Raw genomic sequence first — 21,284 nt, 5'->3', positions numbered from 1 at the left:
CCGCCTCCGCATTGTGGCAACTGCCTTGAACATTTGTGCGCCGTTCTTCAGTTTCTCTACTTCCTTAGCCTTCAGGTCCAGTTCTGCCTCAGCACGGTCTAGGCACAGCTTCCGCACCTTGTGTTGAATTCGGTTACGTTTGGTTTTGAGGGATTTTCTCTTCTTGTCGTCAGTGACAAATGTCAGCTGTATGCGCAGCTGCCTCTGCTCCTTCGATAGGGCTTCCAGTTCTGCATCATCGTATTTTTGGTGTTTTTTTCTCTTGGCGTATCCCACAGTTGTTGCTGCTGCACTGTGAATGTGTTTTTGAATAGCGTTCCAGTTCTCCTGCACGTCGTCTCCTGCCTCCCCAGTAGGCTCTGCAAGTGAATCTGATAGCTTCTTTGCATAGGCGAGCTGTACTTCTTTCTCTGATGCCAGGCGTAGTGTATTGACACTGGGCTGTCTGCTTATGCTCCGTTTGCGCGTCTGGCTGCCCAAGACACCATATACTCTCGGTATCTCTAGGTTTGCGATTACAATTATATGATCTGAGTAAGTATTCATCCCGCCGTAGCTCCTGCAGTTCTTCAAGAGACGTTTCTGTGACTCACGGCAAATAATATAATCAATCTGATTGTACACAGGGACTTTTTGGTCTGCTGCTTTGTCTCTCCTCCAGCCAGTCCAGGTCGTAATATTCCTGGCAGGATGCTTGAACGTAGTATTTGCCAGGTAGAGGTGACTAGTTTCACAGAAGTTGACCAATGTGTCCCCAGTGAAATTTCGTCTGCCTCTACCATGGGATCCCAAACAGTTCGCATTTCTGCGGCCACTGCCAACTTTCGCGTTGAAATCGCCACAAATGTACAGTAGGGCACTGCTGCTGACCTCTGAGTACGCCTTAGCCAAGTCGTCGTAGAATCTATCCATCTCAGCGACATTTGACGCACATCTCGTCGATGTCGGTGCGTATGCGTTGATAATAGCCAGGAATGGCCTTCCCGAGGCGACGTTCTGTCCCTGGTGTACAGACACTAGAGCTGAGGGGCTACTGGAGAGCGTAAGGACTGCGACACGGTCCGATACTGCCCAGTACCGATGAATTTCAAGGCGACTCGAGACAGCGAATCCGAGGCCATAGTGATAGTTTTTCGTTGGAAAACAGATGAGACGGTGTCCAAGGATGGATTCGTCTAGTCCGTCTGTAACTTTTGTTTCCTGTAGAGAGCACACGTCCACTGCGCACCTCGCCAAGTCTCTGGTCAGAGTAGTTCTCTTCAGTGACGACTTCAGGCCGAGGACGTTGAACGTGGCAATGTTGAGGTTTGAAGAATATTTTTTGAATTTTCCTGAGCCGAGTGTCTTAGCTGTTCCTCGCTCCGACGACTGGGCCGGCGTGTGCCGCTCCCGGTCCGTCGGACGTCTTGCCATTTATCGTCGCTCATTATCCCGAGTCCATTCAATAAATACTAAGCTCTTCCTCACAAGAAGGAAGAGAGGAGAAACATAACTTTCCCCAGCCAAACAACGAAGCCTAGAGGAAGAAAATCACCCTCTCCACTTCACCATCACGATACTGACATAGATACGAGATGAAACAACTAAAAAATTCACAAGAAAACTGTACGACCATCATCGCGCTGACTTTGGTCTGACTTTGGTCTGAGAATTTCTATCACGATCAAAAATGTACGAGGAGCACTCAAAAATCAGCCACAGACGTACCTTTATCGCTCTCTACTCCTTTTTCAAGGCACAAAAGTCGACTCTCCACTTTCAAACCAGGAACCAGACATACCAGTGGTCCTTTTCAGCTGCTCCACGAGCGCAGGAAATGTTCACCAAGGGGCGCAGAGCAGCATCCATTTCAGAAAAATAGCTAAAATACGAGTGAGACTGCATGCCTGAGTATATGAGTACATGCAGAAAATAGTCAATTTCAGCGTTTCTGCTCCAAACAGCAACCAGCTTCGACTAGAAACAAAGATTACACCAAAGGATCAAACAACAACGATTTTCTGCAGTTTTTTTGCAGTTGGCTTCCTTGTGCTTGGCCCAGCACGCCAAAAATCACACCTCGGAGGAGTACAAAAATTACAACTCTCAGATGTCCTTGATTGCTGGCCATGATCTGATCACTTTTCTTCGACATTTTTGTTCCATTTTTTCAAATTCGAAATTCGTAGGTACGTCGCAGATTATTTCGGGCCGCTGCTTGTTGCAAGAGCGGGGAGAGAAAGCGTCCACACATATAGAGTCCCAAAGGAGGTACTCACAGCGTCTGAAACGCTGGCAGGTGTCCGGCCACCCCATGCCCAAATATGGGCCGGCCAAATTTGGGTACACAATTGCACCCTGGTAGAGAGAGTGGACCCTGCTTTGTGTGCCAGGAGACACCACGTGATGCGAGATATACCCACCCAGCCTCAGTTGAAAACTGGGATAACACCAAACATCCAGGTATTAAACCAGATGCATGCATATGCAAGAAATGCATGAAGCGTTTGAAGGCACAGGCTGCACAGCAACACCAACAGCCACAAGCAACAACCACTACAGAAGCAGCAACAGCAGCAGCGTCACGATCTACAGAGCCAGCAGAAATAGCAAGCACGGAAGCCACGAAGTTACAGTCATCACCCACACCAGATCAGCATGGACAGGGAAATGCGGTGCAAGTATGTTCAGTTGCCGGCTGCGACTTGCCACGGCATGCAGCAGTGTCGATGACAGCTGCTGAACTACAGGCTGCGCTACAAGAAAAGATACCAGACATGTCAACTCTGTGCCTATGTAACAAGCACAACATGCAGCTGCATGATATGGCCCGCCCACATGTGCCATGTGCAGCACACGCATCGTGGGCACGAAACGCAAATGCCCCAATGTAGGTGCTCTCCAGAACCAGCTGAATGTTGCGCATGGCATCAGTATAAGTGGCGATAGCACCCTGTGCCTTACATGCTACAAGGTACAGCTGGAGCTGGTAGATGCTGATGGAGAGAGTCGGAGCACAGACCAACAGCTCCAGGTGCTCCTCCAATCTCTGCGAAAGGAGACGCCATCGGCATCGAGGTGTGAAGCAGCTCTCATCTCAACGGCCGTATTCGTCGGGCAGACATTGTTCGAGAATAGGGCCCTTCTGCTCGCCACAGCTGCTGATCATCACTCAGCCCTAACTGATGGTGAGGCTGAGATGAACAATCGGTGGCTGCTATCCAGCCTACAGGCAAAGCTAGGCACGCATCTGCAGCACGGGTCATTTGGAGGGCGGAAGCAGGGCACACTGCTGTACCGAACTGGTTGTGACATGGCCTCGTGCTTATTCAAGTCCCTGGCCACTGCACGAGCTGAGACCCTGAAAAACGGCAGAACGCAGCAGAATGCAGAAGAATTATGCAGCAAAACAACATTTTCCAGTACAACAGATGCACTCGAGTCCGTGCCCAGACTGCACGACCTCATGAAGGAGCAGGCAGCACGCTTTAAGCATCGGGAGCACGCTGATCCCACCTCCCTATCGGCAATGCAGCTAGAAGCAGTGATCACTGAAATAAACCCCGGTCTTTGGCGAAATGTGTGGCTGATGGTTTATGGTAATGAGGAAGGCGGCAAGCAAAACTGCCCAGCCAAATCCCCCTACCAACACGTCAAGCGCGTCCGTTGCCTGTTCATACTGTCCTGCATGATGCATGCAGCTGTGCCATCCTGCACGTTCCCCTTTCACTTAGCTCTATCTGACTTTGTTGAAGCACACAGCAAGTCGACAGAGCTCATGCGAGTCCTATCAAGGGTTGGTGCTACAGCAGGAATTGATACCTACAAGCGCTATCAGAAGACCATCATAGATAAGAACTCTGAGGCAGGGGTAAATGCCAACATCCCCTTTGCTAAGTTCTCCATCGCAACCATTGACAACATTGACAAGAACGAGCCTGGCAAGCGGATGTACTGTGGTGATCAGTCTAGGGGCTTCTATGGTACTTCCATTCAGAGTGTCACCCCAAAGCCCCTAACTGGAGATATTACCTGCTGTAGCAACGAACGCCCAGCACCCCATCAAGGGTTCCATTGTTTTTCACAGCATGCCGAGCCACTTGCTAAGCGAGGCAGGTCACGTTCAAGAACGGCAGTTGAGCAGAAAAACCCAGCTAAAGTCCATCAAGGCATGCCTTGCCTACCTGAGACACAGTGTGACGACGCGCTCCAGTGTGTTCAAGAATCAGCCGTAATTGGTGATTGTGACCAGTCCACATCGTGTTCTGCAGGAAACACAGAGAACCCAGAGGACACAGCAGCAGTCTCTTATCACCAGGAAACCACTGCGCCTGCAGAATTGCCAATAATTAACCTACAGCCGCCAGTGACAATCACCGTGAACCCAACTAGTTCCCCACCCGATATTCTACCGCCAGCAATGAGCGCAAAATGGTTCAACCGCAACAAGCTGACCATGGAAGCCTTTATACCCACAAATGAGGATACCGGCGTTTTACGATCCTTCAGCAAACTACACCATGAGTTCCTTGCAACAGATGGCCACACTTCACTCAAGGGCCATTTCAAATCGACTTTCCCCTCGAGGCCTGAGCAGTCGAAGGTTCTCTACCTGGGTGTGACTAGTGATCCTGCTGACAGCAAGGACACAATGCTGAATGCTCTGCGCTGCCTGCAAGCATTGTATGGTGTTGGGCGCATGCTTACTCACCTCGTTGTTGTGGGTGATGGAAAGACGTATGATCACCTCCTCTCGCTCATAAGAGAGTACGGAGACGAACTAGCATGGCTGGTTCCATTTCCAGGAGATTGGCACCTTCTCAAGGCAATACATCCCGTGCTGATGAGAGTCTACTGGGATGCAGGCTTGAAATCTATGGCAGTGGCAATGGGGTGTCGCGGAGATCTCCTGTCGGTGTTGGAAAAAGCCACCAACTTTCGCAAGTGCCATGAGTTTCTGCTACTTGCTCATGAAGCCATTGGTCGCACAATGCTCCAGAGGTGTGGCAACCCATCGGCTACATATGACCAACTGCAAGAATTCGCCACAGCAATGGCTGAACGTGATGACACCTGGCGATTCTGGGTTGATTTCTATTTCCAGCACATGACATCATACATTGGTTTATGGGTAGCGGTGCGTACTGGAAACTGGGATCTACGAGTAGCTGCAATCAAAGCTGCAGCCCCTTTGTTTCACGCTTTTGACAGAACATACTACTTGCGTCTACTTCCCCACCATCTGGCCCACGTTGCATCCATGCCAGGGGAAATCAAGGCACAGTTCCAGTCTGGGTCATTCTCCGTCAGCCTGTCAAGCAATGCATTCAGCTCAGTTGGACTTGATGAATGCCACGAGATGTGCATCAACAAAGACCTTAAAGCTGCAATTGTTCACCCGCGACCCGAGTACATTGATCGACTCGCACCGTATCTGCCACATCGTGGGCACGTGCTTCACAACTTCCAAGATGAGCTGTTCCCTGAATTTGCACAAGAAGACAGAAACAGGAGAGACCATAGTGCTGCAGCAGTCACCAAGCAACAGAAGGAGAGGTTGGAGAACTTGAAATCAATAATGGCTATCATGGAGAAGCACGATTGTTGTACTGCTCAATGGAATTTCGGGCCGCACCTTGTTGCATAGTCCGATCACATCCAATTTCACACTGGTAGAACCCAAGAGAATAACCAACAACTTACAATCGTAGCAATTGGTGTCCGTGACCGATGTCCACCTCTGCATGCCCTAGAAGTTGAGCGTGCACGAAATACGAAAAAGGACGACGTCGAGGAAACCTCTCCTGATGGATCCCAAATCAACACAGCTAGTCTCAGTGGAAGGCATAGTACTAAGAAGAGAGTGGGGACGTGCCAGTAAACTAGTTTACAACAGCTACTTCATCCACGAAAAGCTGATATAGTCCATGATGGTTCACAAAATACCAAGAAAAACAATGGACCGTATGCGTGTTAAAACAAAATGGCGTCACGATTTATTGAAAGTGGTATAGTTGGTGGTACGAGTGTTCAAACCCATTTGAACTTCATACTGTTCGTCTTCTTTTTGACATGCTCTCTTTCCATCGTCCTTAGCTTTTGTTTGTTGAGAGCTGTTTTGGCTTTCTCCTATACCTCTGGGGGATGCCAAGTGATGGTTTTGAGAGGCTGGTGATGGCTGTGAGCGAGAGTTTGCCGATCGGCGTCGTCCTCGCTATAGCGATGAAAATACTAGTTACTGCGCACCTGGCAGATATCACAACACATCGGAGCGTCCAGGAGCAAAGGAATCTTGGGTTTTCACTGGAATCTAGTTCCTCCAGTATCGTGTAGCCCACCGTCGGTGAATGGCGGTCCAGAAAGGTCGAACCTGGTCTTCTGCAGCATCTCGCAGTCCTGCGAGGCACACTGAATACGCCTGTCATGTATTCTACAAATATAAATCACGAAGTAGTGGACTTTACAGGGATGAGTCTATCCTGTATGCTGCAAAAGACGCAGGAAATGTGACTGGTGTCCATACACTGGACGCCAATATCATCCCAGTCTTCTCCTGCAGGATCTGTTTGACATTGACATACCGGTATGCAGTGGGTCGACATTGGCCTGGTTTGGCAGCTATCTGCCTGGGTGGATGTAGCAGGTTTGCATTGGCGCTTCGTCCAGTCCGACATTTTCTTGTAACTGTGGAGTACCGGCAGGGTTTGAGAGGTTGCTCGTGCTGTGAACACATCTCTACCGCCTGTCTCGTCCTGGAAGTGCCGTCTCGCCGCTTCCTTGCTCTACAGTCACGCCGTTATTTCGCTTTGTTTCGTGGTGCAGCTCAAAACCTGCCCAAACAACTGTGAGCTCGCAACATGGTATGGACAAATTGCACCACTCATGCTGGTTAACTAAAACCGGGATAGTCGAGTAAGCGAGTTCACTCCCTGGGCCATGGCAAGATCTGTTCAGCGCGGGCTATTCCAACCTCCAAGTGCATAGTCACCGATCGATCCATGCGATGGTGGTTGACCTACAAAGAGCCAAGGTCTACGAGTACTACTATTGGATGCTGTCTACATGCAGTCAACAAAATCAAAGTACCTCAGTATGCTCCAGAATAGGGCATGTGCATCTATAGCATGACACAACAGGGGTTCTGGCGGCACCTGTCAAACAAGCAGTAGCGACTAGTGCCAGCTACCTATTGGAGGCTAGCCGCTACAGTCTGTCACTGGAGATAATTATTATGTTCACTGTTTAGACTGAGCACAATCAATGATGCCCAATCAATCTGCCCAATGTGTGTTCTGTTCCACCTAATTATAACGTCCCATCGCATCAACCCTACTACACGCACATGTCGTCACTCTAGCACGACTTGTGTTATTATTGTTTATTTTGATTCGCACGATAAGTAGAGTACAATAAACGTTAACTTGACCGAAGGCTAAAGGCGACTGCAGATAGAGGAACACATCGAGGTACAGGTACCGGCATCAATACAGTATCAGAGAGAAACAAACAAAAATGAGAGGTACGCAGAAAAAACTCTCGTAAGCCCAAGGGGAAGTGGTTGATGAGGGATGAATGCACTCTCCACGCTCATCTACACTGTTCGTGGAAATGCACACATACATACAATAGTATACAACATAGCAATAGCATGCACAGAACCGAACAATTTCATGTTCACACATGCAAGCACAGACCTGAACATTAGTACCAAAAGCCGATACAGACAATATCCCCATACACACAGACGCACACACACACACACACACACACACACACACACACACACACACACACACACACACACACACAATGTCCCATGTATGCGCCCGTGGCGAGAAAAGCACGCAAATCTACAAATGCACTGGATGTGAACCCACAGATTTTCTCTTATAGCAACGATAGCGGATCTGATTCTGAATGAAACGCACACACAATACAATCATTGAATGCTTATCCGCAGATGATGGCAGGTCCTGAAAGAACAGGCAGTGTTCCAGTGATGGGGAACAGAACTTCGAGTGGCGAGTGAGGTATACACACACACACGTGCGTGCGCGGGCACACACTAAAGTATTCAGAAATAGAATCGACATCGTAGTATTCATTGGTTGGGGAATGGAAAGGAAAATAAAACATTGCTGTAGGTTATTGTTGTAAGGACACTGGGAGCACAACAGAAAGGTAAGCAACTTGCTTTGAAGCAAAGAAAGTTATTATTCCACGGATCTCAGAAGGAAGGAACGTTCCAGAATGCTGGACTGGCAACAGGCGGCCTGCATGTACGCGGCCCCTGCAGTCGGTCCAGCTGCCGGCCTTGCAGTGCTGAAAAGAATTTGCAGTACAGCATGTCACATAGTATCGCAGCCTGGACAAATAGGCGCTGGGAAGTCCTAGTTATGTGCTCACCTACACCACGATGCACCAATCTTCTGAGCTACTTTGGCAACAACTTTGTCCACTTGAGACTCCCATGGGCTGAGCCAGTTGTTGAGGGCTGCATCAAGGTGGACGGCAATGACCGCTGATGGCAAGGTAATCCATGACACACAGTCACTAGGGCATTGTCAACATGGCGCTGAGGCTGGATCGATAAAATCAACCTTTAGGCTGCCGCGGGGTTGACAACGAGGCCGCTGTCTCGAAGCTAGTCAGTCAGCCTGGTCACCGCCATTGACGAACCAGTCACCACCGCCAGCAGTGGCGGTAGGTTGTGACAAGTGTGGTGCAATATTGTCAGCAAATTCAGTACTCAGGATAAGATGAGTGACAAAGGGAACGTTGTGTTTGATAATATTGAAGTGAACAGGGATGATCACAAACCCTGCGCGTACTCCACCGTGAGTTACAAGAAAATTCCGGACTGGACGACGAGCAAACATCAACCTGCTACATCCAACCAGGCAGATACTATTACGATAGCTGCCAAACCAGGTCAATGCCGACCTACTGCATAATGTCAATGTCAAACAGATCCTGCAGGAGAAGACTGGGGTGTTGGCGTCCAGTCACTGAGTGTACAGACACCAGTCACATTTCCTGCGTCTTTTGCAGCATACAGGATAGACTCATCACTGTAAAGTCCACTACTTCGTGATTTATATTTGTAGAATACATGACAGGCGTATTCAGTGTGCCTCGCAGGACTGCGAGATGCTGCAGAAGACCAGGTTCGACCTTTCTGGACCGCCATTCACCGACGGTGGGCTACACGATGCTGGAGGAACTAGATTCCAGTGAAAACCCAAGATTCCTTTGCTCCTGGACGCTCCGATGTGTTGTGATATCTGCCAGGTGCGCAGTAACTAGTATTTTCATCGCTATAGCGAGGACGACGCCGATCGGCAAACTCTCGCTCACAGCCATCACCAGCCTCTCAAAACCATCACTTGGCATCCCCCAGAGGTATAGGAGAAAGCCAAAACAGCTCTCAACAAACAAAAGCTAAGGACGATGGAAAGAGAGCATGTCAAAAAGAAGACGAACAGTATGAAGTTCAAATGGGTTTGAACACTCGTACCACCAACTATACCACTTTCAATAAATCGTGACGCCATTTTGTTTTAACATGAATATCGCGGATTGGGTCGGCGTCGTCGTTTTCACCTCATTTTTTTCCCGCGGTTGCAAATAAAATCGGCCTCATCAGCGACTTGGCGCATCGACTGACATTGTGATCTTGCATTTGAAAGCCCTATTTGAATATGCATTGTGGCCAGCCGTCTTTGATGGCACGGTACGGTAGGGGATAGGTACGGGACAGGTACGATCGAGGGTAATACGTGTGGTCTGTTTTGAAATGTTGACGTAGGTACGCGTTTCTCGAGCTCCGTAGTTTTCAGTGGATTTTCCGACTTCAACGTGCCTCTCCCGCAAACCAGCCGATGCAGGGTGCCACTTGTTGCCGGTGCAACGGCAACGGCACCTGCGTTCGGTGCGAATGCATGAAGGAGGGCCGAGAGTGTCGGAATTGTCTCCCTTCGAAGAAGAACAAGTGCCGAAACAGCTCCCCGACTTCCCAACCGTCTTCTCAACCAACGGCCACAGCTACCGTATCCGCTGTTGGTGATACGGTGCCGGACCATACTATCAGCAGGACGTCGATGATCTCCGACAACAGAGCAACCACAGCTACGACACTAGACTCCGTACCCGTACCAAATGTCTCGAATGTGCACAAGCCAGCACTGGCAACAGTCACCGAGAGTGCAGCCGCAGTACTCACCACCACCCTACTTGCAGAGTGCAGAGACGGTCACGGACCACCTCGCACAGCCCGGTCGAGCTCGTCTCCCGGTACCCGCACTGGCAGTAGCTCCGTAGTACCCGTACATGTACAGGTGCCGAACTCGCCTGACACCAATGACAGTGCTGATGTCGATGTCGAACCTGCCAGCCAAGTGCGTGAGCCAGCGGACGTGGAGTGTGCCGATGGTGCCATGATGAATGCCAGCGGGATTGTTGTGGCGGAGCGCAGGTCAGCAAGCAGTGCGGCGGCGCCGAATCCGGACGTTACAGATCAGGAGTTGCACTCGGCTAGTAATACACTGGTCCAAGTCGCTGACCCTGACACCGTCACCGACAGCCAGGCAACGTACCTATTGGCCACACTGGATGCCGGTGAAAGCCAACCCTCTAGCACTCCCAACTTCGACACAGACGCAACAGCCACTGGGGGCCCAGCTGGATCTGCAGACGGTGCAGAGGTCCCCGACCTACCAGTCTTCCCATCACTGGACCGCACCGCAGTCCGACTTGGAGAACTGACAGGGGAAGACTCTGTGACAGCCATCGTTGAGGCGTATGAGGTTGTCGTCCACTTCCGCCCCAACCTGTTCCCAGTTCCCCAGGGCACCGTCGGCCGCTCGTTCATCTCCCAGCTGAGTGCCTTCTTCCACAGCTTTGGCAGTGCCTCGGCCTCAGAAGATGTCGCACTCAAGGCGGCGATGGTCTTCCCACAGCTGATGTTACAGAACCCGCAGGGCAACCATACCAAGCCGTCTCCACAGGAACACCTAAGGAGACGTCTAGAACTTTGGCGAACAGCAAGCCTGCCGGAACTGCTCCGCGAGTCAACCACCATCCAGAAGCAGGTCCAGGACAGGCACCAGCCAGCCGCCCGATCGACCCCCCCTGACCTGGCAAGTGCGTTCGCCGCTAATGTGTCCTCCGGCAAACTACCATCCGCCCTCCGTCAGCTATCAAGTGGTGGCTGCAAAGGAGTTCTCAGCCTGGACACCACTGTCGGCACTGATACCACCCGTGACCTTCTTATCAGCAAACATCCGGCAGGGGAGCCGGCTGATGCAGAGTCTCTGCTAACGGGTGAGCCACCTGTTCAGCCTCACAGTGTGATGTTCTCAAGCCTGACCCGTGACGTCATCCGCCGGGCCGCCCTGCACACCCACGGCGCGGCTGGGCCATCGGGCATGGACGTTGATGGATGGCGGCGCATGTGCACCGCGTTCTCCGAAGCGTCAGATGAGCTGTGTGACTCGCTTGCAACATGCGCCCGTCGCATTGCTACTACATACGTCAACCCAGCGACACTGGAGGCGCTCGTCGCATGCAGATTAATAGCCCTTGACAAGTCGCCGGGTGTTCGACCCATTGGTATCGGCGAAGTGGCCAGGCGCATTGTCGGCAAAGCCATCCTTACTGTCACCGGGAGAGATATCCAAGATGCAGCGGGCACCCTTCAACTGTGTGCCGGTCAGGAGTGCGGCATTGAAGCTGCCATCCATGCGATGCAAGATGTCTACCGTGAGGAGGATGCGGATGCCATATTGCTCGCCGACGCTTCGAACGCCTTCAACCGGCTTAACCGTGAAGCCTGCCTACGGAACATCCGTCACCTCTGTCCCTCTATAGCGCCAGCTGTAATCAACACCTACCGCCAACCATCCCGCCTATTCGTTGATGGAGAGTGCTTGCTATCGTGCGAGGGTACCACTCAGGGTGACCCTCTGGCCATGCCCGTATATGCGCTTGGAGTCCTCCCGCTCATCAAGAAAGTTGCAGTGCCTGGTGCGAAACAGGGCTGGTATGTGGACGATGCTGCAGCCGGTGGCAAGCTAACGCCTGTTCGCCAAAGGTGGGACAATCTCGGCAGCCACGGTCCTGGGTATGGCTACCACTGCAATGCCCAGAAGTCACTCCTCCTGGTCAAGCCCTCCAGGTACGCAGCTGCTATCGAGATGTTCGAGGGTACCGGTGTGCAGGTCACGTGTGATGGTTGCCGCCACCTTGGTGCACCTTTGGGCACGGATGAGTTTATAGAACAATTTGTCCAGTCCAAGGTCGCCACCTGGTGTGAGGAAGTTGCGCAGCTCACGACCATCGCTGCATCGCAGCCACAGGCCGCCTACTCCGCCTTCACACAGGGCCTGCAAAACAAGTGGTCCTTCCTCTGCCGGACCTCCTCCATCCCGCCGTCCCTGCTTGAACCGCTGGAACACGCAATCAGCGGTCGGCTCATCCCGGCCATCACGGGTCAGGCGCCACCTGGGACAACTGTTCGCTCCCGACTCTCTCTGCCTTGCCGGCTTGGGGGACTGGGTATGGCAGACCCTTGTTCAGTGGCTGAACAGTACACCTCATCCCGAAGGATCACGGCTAGCCTCGTGTCTCGCCTGCTGGAGCAGGAGTTGTCTCTTGGCGACTCTCTGACTCATCTCCGGACGGTCAAGGCGACGGTTCGGGCCGAGAAGCGGAGCGCGTTCAAGTCTATGGCTGACGCTCTTCGCTTGGATCACCGGGAGCTGGCCCCTGTTCTCGACCTGGCCTCAGAAAAGGGTGCATCCAGCTGGCTGACCTGCCGCCCCCTCAGCCGCCATGGTTTCACACTCAGCATGGGAGATTTCCGGGATGGCCTGTGCCTCCGGTACGGCTGGACACCTCCTCGGCTCCCAAGCCTCTGCGTGTGCAGTAAGCCGCTGAATGTGAGTCACGCCCTGTCGTGCCCGTTTGGTGGCTTCCCGACACTGCGACACAACGAGGTGAGGGACATCACCGCCAGAGCTCTAACGCAGGTCGCTCACAACGTGACAGTGGAACCCCACCTCCAGCCCGTCACCGGAGAGGCCTTCCGCCATCGCACAGCTGTCACGGAGGAGCAAGCTCGGCTGGACGTTGCGGCTAGTGGTGTGTGGGGTGGCCGATTCGAGCGCATCTTTATTGATGTACGGGTGTTCAACCCTTTTGCGTCTTCGAATCGTGCCACCTCCCTCGCTGCTAGCTACAGACGCCATGAACAGGAAAAGCGCCGGAAGTACGAGGAGCGAGTACGTGAAGTTGAGCATGCATCCTTCGTGCCCGTTGTGCTCTCTGCCTCTGGTGGCTATGGCAAGCATGCCAATGCTCTTTTCACGCGGATCGCCTCTCTCCTGGCTGAGAAGAGTAAGGAGCCATACGGGCAGGTTATTTCCTTGCTGCGCTGCCGCCTTGGGTTTGCCCTGGTGCGTTGTGGTGCTATGTGCCTGCGTGGCTCAAGGAGCATGTTTGCTCCTGCCATGCCTGAGTCCCCTGCTGTGCTAGTGGCGGCGGAGGCACGCATCCAGTGAACCTGCACAGTGCAGTGATCCTACTGAGTGACAGACTCTGTAAATACTGTATCTGATGATTCGTTTTATGTGTTGATTCTTCACAAAATGTGTTATTTTGCCCGTACAAGAGGCTCAGCAGATAAAAAAAAAAAAAAAAAAAAAAGGTAACACGACACCATCTCCCGTACCGTACCGTACTCCCTGACTGTATCAGATCTGGTTACGTTGGTGGACAGTTAGTCACAACTCGTAACATTTTGTCCTTCTTTTTTCACAATTATTAATTTTAATTGGCTCACCATCCGAGTTAATTAAATAATAATAACAATAATATAATGTGTCTAGACAGGCTGCGAGACAGTCTCCAGCGCGGTATCAACGAAGTCCATCAGTGGATGACTACCTGGAGACTAAGACCTAATATTGCCAAGACTGAGATATTATTCCTGCCGAACTCAGAGCCAACCTATGCATTCACTCTTCCCGGATCCCTCACAGACCTCAAAGTGGTAAAACAACACAAACATCTTGGTTTGGTCATTGACTCAGACTTATCGTTTAGTAGACATGTCGACTATATCTGTAGCAAAGTCAGTAAAGCTGTTGGCTACCTCGTGTCTCACTGCTCCCACCTACCGCTTGAATGCATTCGCCTTTTTTATCATTGCTATATTCTCCCCATTTTTCTCTATTGCTCAACCGCCTGGTCATCCCTACTTAGTAAATCGTTAATGAGTACCCTGGACGTCCACAATAAGAGGATACTCAAAGTCCTTTTCCGCAAACCATCATACTTTCCTTCTGCCGAGCTGTATGATATGTTTAACACCTTCCCTATCTCTAGTCAAGCGGATCGAAAGCTGTGTAGTGTTGTTCATTCTATTCGTCTTGACAAAGCCCCGCCACACTTGCGTAAATATAACTGGTTTCTTCCCACTCGTCCTACGCGCAATCCCTGCACTTTACCTAAAGCCCGAACCTCAGCTTGTACCAGATCTCCGTTTTTTGCTGCCTATTCTCTCTGGCTGGCCCTGCCTCTATCAGTAAAATCGTCTTGTACGCTAAAGGATTTCAAGGCCAACATGAAGCTCGTGTTCTAATAACTGCTAGTTCTTCATCCACATTTGTTTCTCTTTGCCTCCAGTAATGTGCAATATTTATTTATTTTTGCTTTGTTTTTGTTTACTGCCATGGCTGGCTACCGCCCCCCTCCCTCCATATTGGCCTATATTCTCTGGCCACGGGAAGGTGAAATAAATAAATAAATAAATAAATAAATAAATAAGACAGAAAGGACCAAAAGAGGAAAAGGAAAAATTTATATCGGAAACCGATCGTTTTTTTGCAATGTCGAGTGCAGTGAAGAATTTTTTTGCGTCGGGTATCCCCCCTCATGCTGGTCGTGAGAGGGTGGAGGGAACCCCTACTGGGAGCCCTGGCATGATATCCCCAACACCCGTCCAGGAGATGGGCCGAAGAGCTGGCCGCAAGGCCAAACCGGCAAGCCCAGCGGAGAGCTTGATGCTTTCTGGGTCGGAAGCTGAGGAGCTGAGTCGGACCACCACTGTCAGGCCGATCGCCATTCCAAAATCGGCTCGCCTACCTGGCACAGACAGGCCCGTAACTGGCGTAAGTCCTAATGAATCAGTCCCTCTGGACAAAGTAATGTACCTACTAAAGACATTTGCCTCGGAGTTCCGAGAGGACTTGGCGAGAAATATGAGGGAACTGATGTCGCCTTTTGATGGGAGATTGGCTAACGTGGAAAAGAAAGTGGCAGGAGCGGAGAGCGACCTGCAGGAGCTCCGTTCCGCGAACGAGAAATTGACGACTGAAGTGGCACGGCTTGCGTCTGCTACATGCATCAGTGATTATCCAGGCAATGGCGGGAAATCCGCCATTACTGGGCTCCGGCAGGAGGTAGACAGGCTGGCGACTAGACTGGGGGAGGTTGCACAATCCACCCCAAATATGGCACAAACTTACTTTGAGGAGCAGGCTGAGCAGATAGCACGTTCCGTAGTCCTGCGGGGAGTTCCTGAAGCTGTACGAGAGGAGGGTGCATTGGTGCAGACAGTTCGTGAACTGAATTCAACTGATCCCGGGCGGGGTCAGATCGTCTGACATATTTAGTGCAGAAGGACTGGGGAGGCGTAACACAGCAAACGGATCCGGCACAGCTCCCAGCAAACCCCGTCCTGTACGTGTATGCCTCTCCAAAAGTGGAAAGGAACTCCTCATGAAAAAGAAGCAAGAAGCAGTTACACTTACAGGTGGCAACCCTGTTTACGTGTCCCATGATCTCACTCGTACTGAACAATCTAAGCGAAATGACGTCTGGCCTACATTTCGGAAACTGCGACAGAATGGCATCCGATGTACTCTGCCTAGTAGCGTGATCATGTTGAAGGGCAAAGCCATGACAGACGAAGAAATCGCCATGCATCTCTCAAAGACCACCTAGGGGTGCGAAAGTGGAACGGCAGCTGCTGGCATGGACTCCCGTCAATCCGATACCCCAACAACGCTCTGGCATTCTAAATTAAATATTTGTCAGATAAATATATGTAGTATCAGGAACAAGTTATTGTATATCATCATCATCATCATCATCATCATCTGCCTTGCCGAAAAAATAATAAAAGTAAAATTTTAAAAATAATAACGAGAGAGCTAACGTTAGATTGGAAGCTCAGGGCCCTACGCTATGCTTTTTTTGCCTTGATGACCTAGACAAAAAAAAGCATAGGGATTAGGCACCGGCGGATAATGCTAGTTATATGAGAAAATTGTGCTACTAGCACTGCTAGTTATTTGGAGCGATTATGCTAGTTATAAGGGTACCCTGTAAGAAGGCCTTAGGCCTGTGGGGATTGCCCTATCAAAAATTTGATAATAATAATAATAATAATAATAATGCTAGCAGTGCCGATAGTGCTACAAAAATGTCAATCCATGCGGTGGGAAATAATGACTTCCCTATGTAGTCACTCGGAATATGGCAGTATCACAGTGCAAACACGGTGGAAACATAACACTAAAGCGGGATTGACATTGAACTTCAAGACAAGCATTGCAAATTTGGAAATCAAATTTATTTGCAAAAAGTGTGCACAATGCTATATTTAGCTCCAAGTACAAGTCAGTGCAGTTTGAAGAACTCCGTAAACGCAGCAAACAGTGCCAAACACGCTTCTGGCAACGGTGGCATCCAGCATACACTTTCATCTGGACGTAGTGCTAGTTTCTCTGGAACGCCTGGTTCTAAATCAGGTATGTGACAGTTTGACCATCGAAAATCACCTCCACGATCACCAATTTGGGTTCCGACCAGCTCGTTCCACGACACAACTGCTCACACTTGCTGTAAATGATTGGAAACTGGCCCAGGACCGCGGAGAGACTACCAGTGTAGCCTTTGTCGACCTCAGCAAGGCGTTTGATCGCGTCCAGCATCAACAGTTACTCGTTGCGCTCCATGGCATGGGTGTTCATGCAAGCGCCCTGCGTTGGTTTGCGTCGTACCTCGCCGGGAGATCTCAGCGTGTCGTCACGCAAGCCAGCCAGTCTTCAAGTCTAGCAGTGTCTCGAGGAGTTCCTCAGGGAAGTATTTTAGGCCCTACCCTCTTTAATGTCTACCTGAGGGACCTTCCCCGGCTTGCGGAGACAGCGGGTTCAAAACTACTGATGTTCGCAGATGACAAGACAGTCTACTCTAGTGATCCGTCGAAGGCGCGTTCCGAAGCCAAGTTGTCATCGGCACTGGAGATACTAAACCACCACCTTGGCTCCATTGGTATGCAGATAAATACCGACAAAACCGTTGTCATGCAAATCCATCCCAAACGTGCCACAGGGAGTCAGCAACAACAACAAAGGCAACAACTGCAAATCACCTTGTCAAATGTTACGCTAGGGGAAGTGGAAAGCACCAGATGCTTAGGAGTCGTTGTTGACAATAAGCTGTCCTTTGACCAACACATTAACAATGTCGTCCGGAAAGCCTCACGGAAGATCGGTGTACTGCGTCGATCTTTCCGCCAGATGAACCTGTTTGCCCGCCGTACTTTCGTTGTCGGTGTTATTCAGCCTGATCTAGAATATGCTCTCCCTGTATACCTTTCGTTTATATCCGCTAAAAATAGAAACAAGCTAGCCTCACTCCACCGGCGCGCTGTACGAGTTGCTTGTGGCGCATCACCCCAAGCTAATATCACGCCACTTCTTCACCACCTCAATGTTTCCTCTTTCCAATATCGATCAGTATTTTTGTTCCTTGTATTCATTTTCCACTGTTACTGTATTAAGCCGGCTGTTTGCTTGCAGTCCCTCTTTCCCATCTGTACGTCTACCCGAACTACTCGCGGCTCTACAACTCATAACATGAGTATCAATCGCTATAGATCTATGTCTGGCTTTCTGTCCTTTTCAAGTAAATCGGCTCTTGTTTGGAATTATTTACCAGACGACCTGAAGTCCTGCACTACTATCGCAGATTTCCGCGTCAAATTGGCTATTTGGCTAAAAGACAGCTTAACTCTTAATCATTGTTGTGATTTGCTTTCAAGCAATGTGCATAATCAGTAACTTGATGTTGCTGTTTTTGTTGTTTTTTTTTTTTTTTTGGTTTCCCGTTCTCGGGGCCTTCTATTCGGTACTCTTTGTAGTTGTACTTCTGTACTGTTGAGCTATCCGAATTCAAATAAACATTAAAAAAAAAAAAAAAAAAAAAAAAAAAAGTTTCACACATCGATTGTGCTAGACAAGGTCACATTTGGAGGCTTTATGCTAGGGCAGTGCCGGTCTTCCCCACATGGGTCATTATGCTAGTTATTATGCTAGCATTATCCGCCGGTACGGTGCCTAATAGGGATGTTATAAATTCTTTTAAAAAATCCTTTTTTTTTAAGACATAAACATAACCTGGGATTCGAACCCGCACTATCGCGCGCCCTGCATGCATCCCCCGATACCTTCGCATACATTTGTTTGTTTGTGTTACGCCTGGCGCTATCCGTATCTACCGGCAAAAACAGCATAGGATGTTATAAATTTTTCACTTCTCCTATTTTTTTCAGGCAGATCCTGGGATTCGAACCCGCACTATCGCCCTACATGCATTCCCCCATACACTTCGCATTCATACCCATTCTTCCAAGTTGTTTCACATTGTGATCTTGCATTTGAAAGCCCTATTTGAATATGCATTGTGGCCAGCCGTCTTTGATGGCACGGTACGGTAGGGGATAGGTACGGGACAGGTACGATCGAGGGTAATACGACACCGTCTTCCGTACCGTACCGTACCATCAAACACAGCTGGCCACATACAGCTGCCCGCAATATTCAAATAGGGCTTTCAAACTAAGGCTGTGTTTACATGAGAAGTTTCAACCCGGGTCGAGTTCAGCCCGGGTTGAAAGTCTGTACGACAGACAAAAGAGGTGAGCGTTTACATGAAGACAGTTGACCCGGGTCAAATACTGATATGCCGCCAAAAGTCCACTTCTACAGTCTTGCATGGTCACGTGAATCCGTTCGCGCGAAATTTGCATCTGCAGTGCTGTTCAAACCTGGCGCGAGATACGCACAGAAGTACGTTTGTACGATTTTCTTGACCCGGGTTGGTTTCAACCCTCCCCTTGGGGGGAGGGTTGAAATCAACCCGGGGCGAAATTTCAACCCGGGTCAAGCGCAATGCGTCATGTAAACGCGCCATTCACTTTGTGCACATGGCGGGTTGAAATCTGACCCGGGTCGAACTCAACCCGGGTTGAAACGCCTCATGTAAACACAGCCTTATTATTATTATTATTTTATTCCCGTAGCTATGCAGAAGACGTTACTTCAGTAACGTCTGGCGCTAGCCAGGGTCCACACAGCTTTAATTTGGTGTTTGTTTGTGTGTTTGTTTGTTTGTGTCATGCCTGGCACTATCCCGTATCTGTCCCGTACTGTACCGTACCAGCAAAGCCACAATATTTTTGTTTGTTTGTGCCATCGACATGCCTGGCGCTATCCCGTGCCTGTCCCGTACCATCAAGAGTACGGTACCATCAAGAGAATGAGTATATATGCGAAGTGTATCGGGGGAATGCATTCAGTGCAGTAACATTTTGTGTGGATTTGTGTGCGAGGCCGAGATCCCACTAGCAGGCTGGCTGGGCCGCCTTTAGAACCGCCCGGGAATCGCATGTAGGCCAATAGCATAATAAATATAATGGATATACAGTCATGTAGATGTAAAAAGCATTTCCATCAGTTCTAACAACATGCACGATGAGCTAGGCAACACAGCATAGCGCAGGGCCCTGAGCTTCCAAGCTCTCTCGTTTATTTTACTAGGGTGTTTCCCACAGACCTATGGTCTTCTTACGGGAGCCCCTAGAAAGGTTAAGCATGAACGAACAAATGGGCGATAATCTGTACAAGAGCGAACAGTGGAAGGCAGCATATTCCACCGATCAGAACCTATGTAGCCAAGACGAGAAAAACCAGCTTTAGTGTGGGCAGAAGGCAAGGCCAGAGAAAAAGAGATTTGGGACCTAGTGACGGAAGTAGTATGTGCACTGGAGGAGCGGGTATGGAAAATTTCTTTTAGGAGGGAGCTACATACGCAAGATAATAACGTGAAGCAACTTGGAAGAATGGGTATGAATGCGAAGTGTATGGGGGAATGCATGTAGGGCGATAGTGCGGGTTCGAATCCCAGGATACGCCTGAAAAAAAAAAGAGAATTGAAAATTTTTATAACGTCCTATGCTTTTTTGCCGTCAGATACGGATAGCGCCAGGCGTGACACAAACACACAAACAAACAAAATACCAAACGAGAGAGCTTGGAAGCTCAGGGCCCTACGCTATGCTTTTTTTGCCTTGATGACCTAGACAAAAAAAAGCATAGGGATGTTATAAATTCTTTAAAAAAATCCTTTTTTTTAAGACATAACCTGGGATTCGAACCCGCACTATCGCGTGCCCTGCATGCATCCCCCGATACACTTCGCATACATTTGTTTGTTTGTGTGTTTGTTTGTGTCACGCCTGGCACTATCCATATCTTACGGCAAAAAAAGCATAGGATGTTATAAATTTTTCAATTCTCCTAATTTTTTCAGGCATATCCTGGGATTCGAACCCGCACTATCGCCCTACATGCATTCTACCATACAGTTCGCATTCATACCCATTCTTCCAAGTTGTTTCACATTGTGACCTTGCATTTGAAAGCCCTATTTGAATATGCATTGTGGCCAGCCGTCTTTGATGGCACGGTACGGTAGGGGATAGGTACGGGACAGGTACGATCGAGGGTAATACTACACCGTCTTCCGTACCGTACCGTACCATCGAACACAGCTGGCCACATACAGCTGGCCGCAATATTCAAATAGGGCTTTCAAACGCAGGATAACAACGTGAAGCAACTTGGAAGAATGGGCATGAATGTGAAGTGTATGGGGGAATGCATGTAGGGCAATAGTGCGGGTTCGAATCCCAGGATATGCCTGAAAAAATAGGAGAATTAAAAAATTTATAACATCCTATGCTTTTTTGCCGTCAGATACGGATAGCGCCAGGCGTGACACAAACAAACAAACAAACACACAAACAAACAAATACCAAATTAAAGCTGTGTGGACCCTGGCTAGCGCCAGACGTTACTGAAGTAACGTCTTCTGCATAGCTACGGGAATTAAAGCTGTGTGGACCCTGGCTAGCGCCAGACGTTACTGAAGTAACGTCTTCTGCATAGCTACGGGAA

At 49.7% G+C, this 21,284-nt stretch overlaps 2 long non-coding RNA genes across 2 annotated transcripts in view; both read right to left on the bottom strand.

Moving 5' to 3' along the window:
• LOC135823025 (uncharacterized) overlaps positions 1-21,284 on the bottom strand; it is a 75,027-nt gene that overhangs the window by 51,566 nt on the left and 2,177 nt on the right. The gene's annotated exons all lie outside the window — the stretch shown is intronic.
• Positions 2,916-5,412, bottom strand: LOC135822974 (uncharacterized). The gene is made up of 3 exons (XR_010554579.1): positions 4,691-5,412; positions 4,164-4,244; positions 2,916-3,340 (listed from the first exon to the last, which is right to left on the bottom strand). It is a non-coding gene; the product is annotated as an uncharacterized LOC135822974 (long non-coding RNA).

Source organism: Sycon ciliatum, chromosome 8, assembly GCF_964019385.1.
Source record: "Sycon ciliatum chromosome 8, ocSycCili1.1, whole genome shotgun sequence".
Classification (NCBI taxonomy): Eukaryota; Metazoa; Porifera; class Calcarea; order Leucosolenida; family Sycettidae; genus Sycon; species Sycon ciliatum.
The sequence above is the reverse complement of the archived record's forward strand: the minus strand, read 5'-3'. Positions and strand labels throughout refer to the sequence as shown.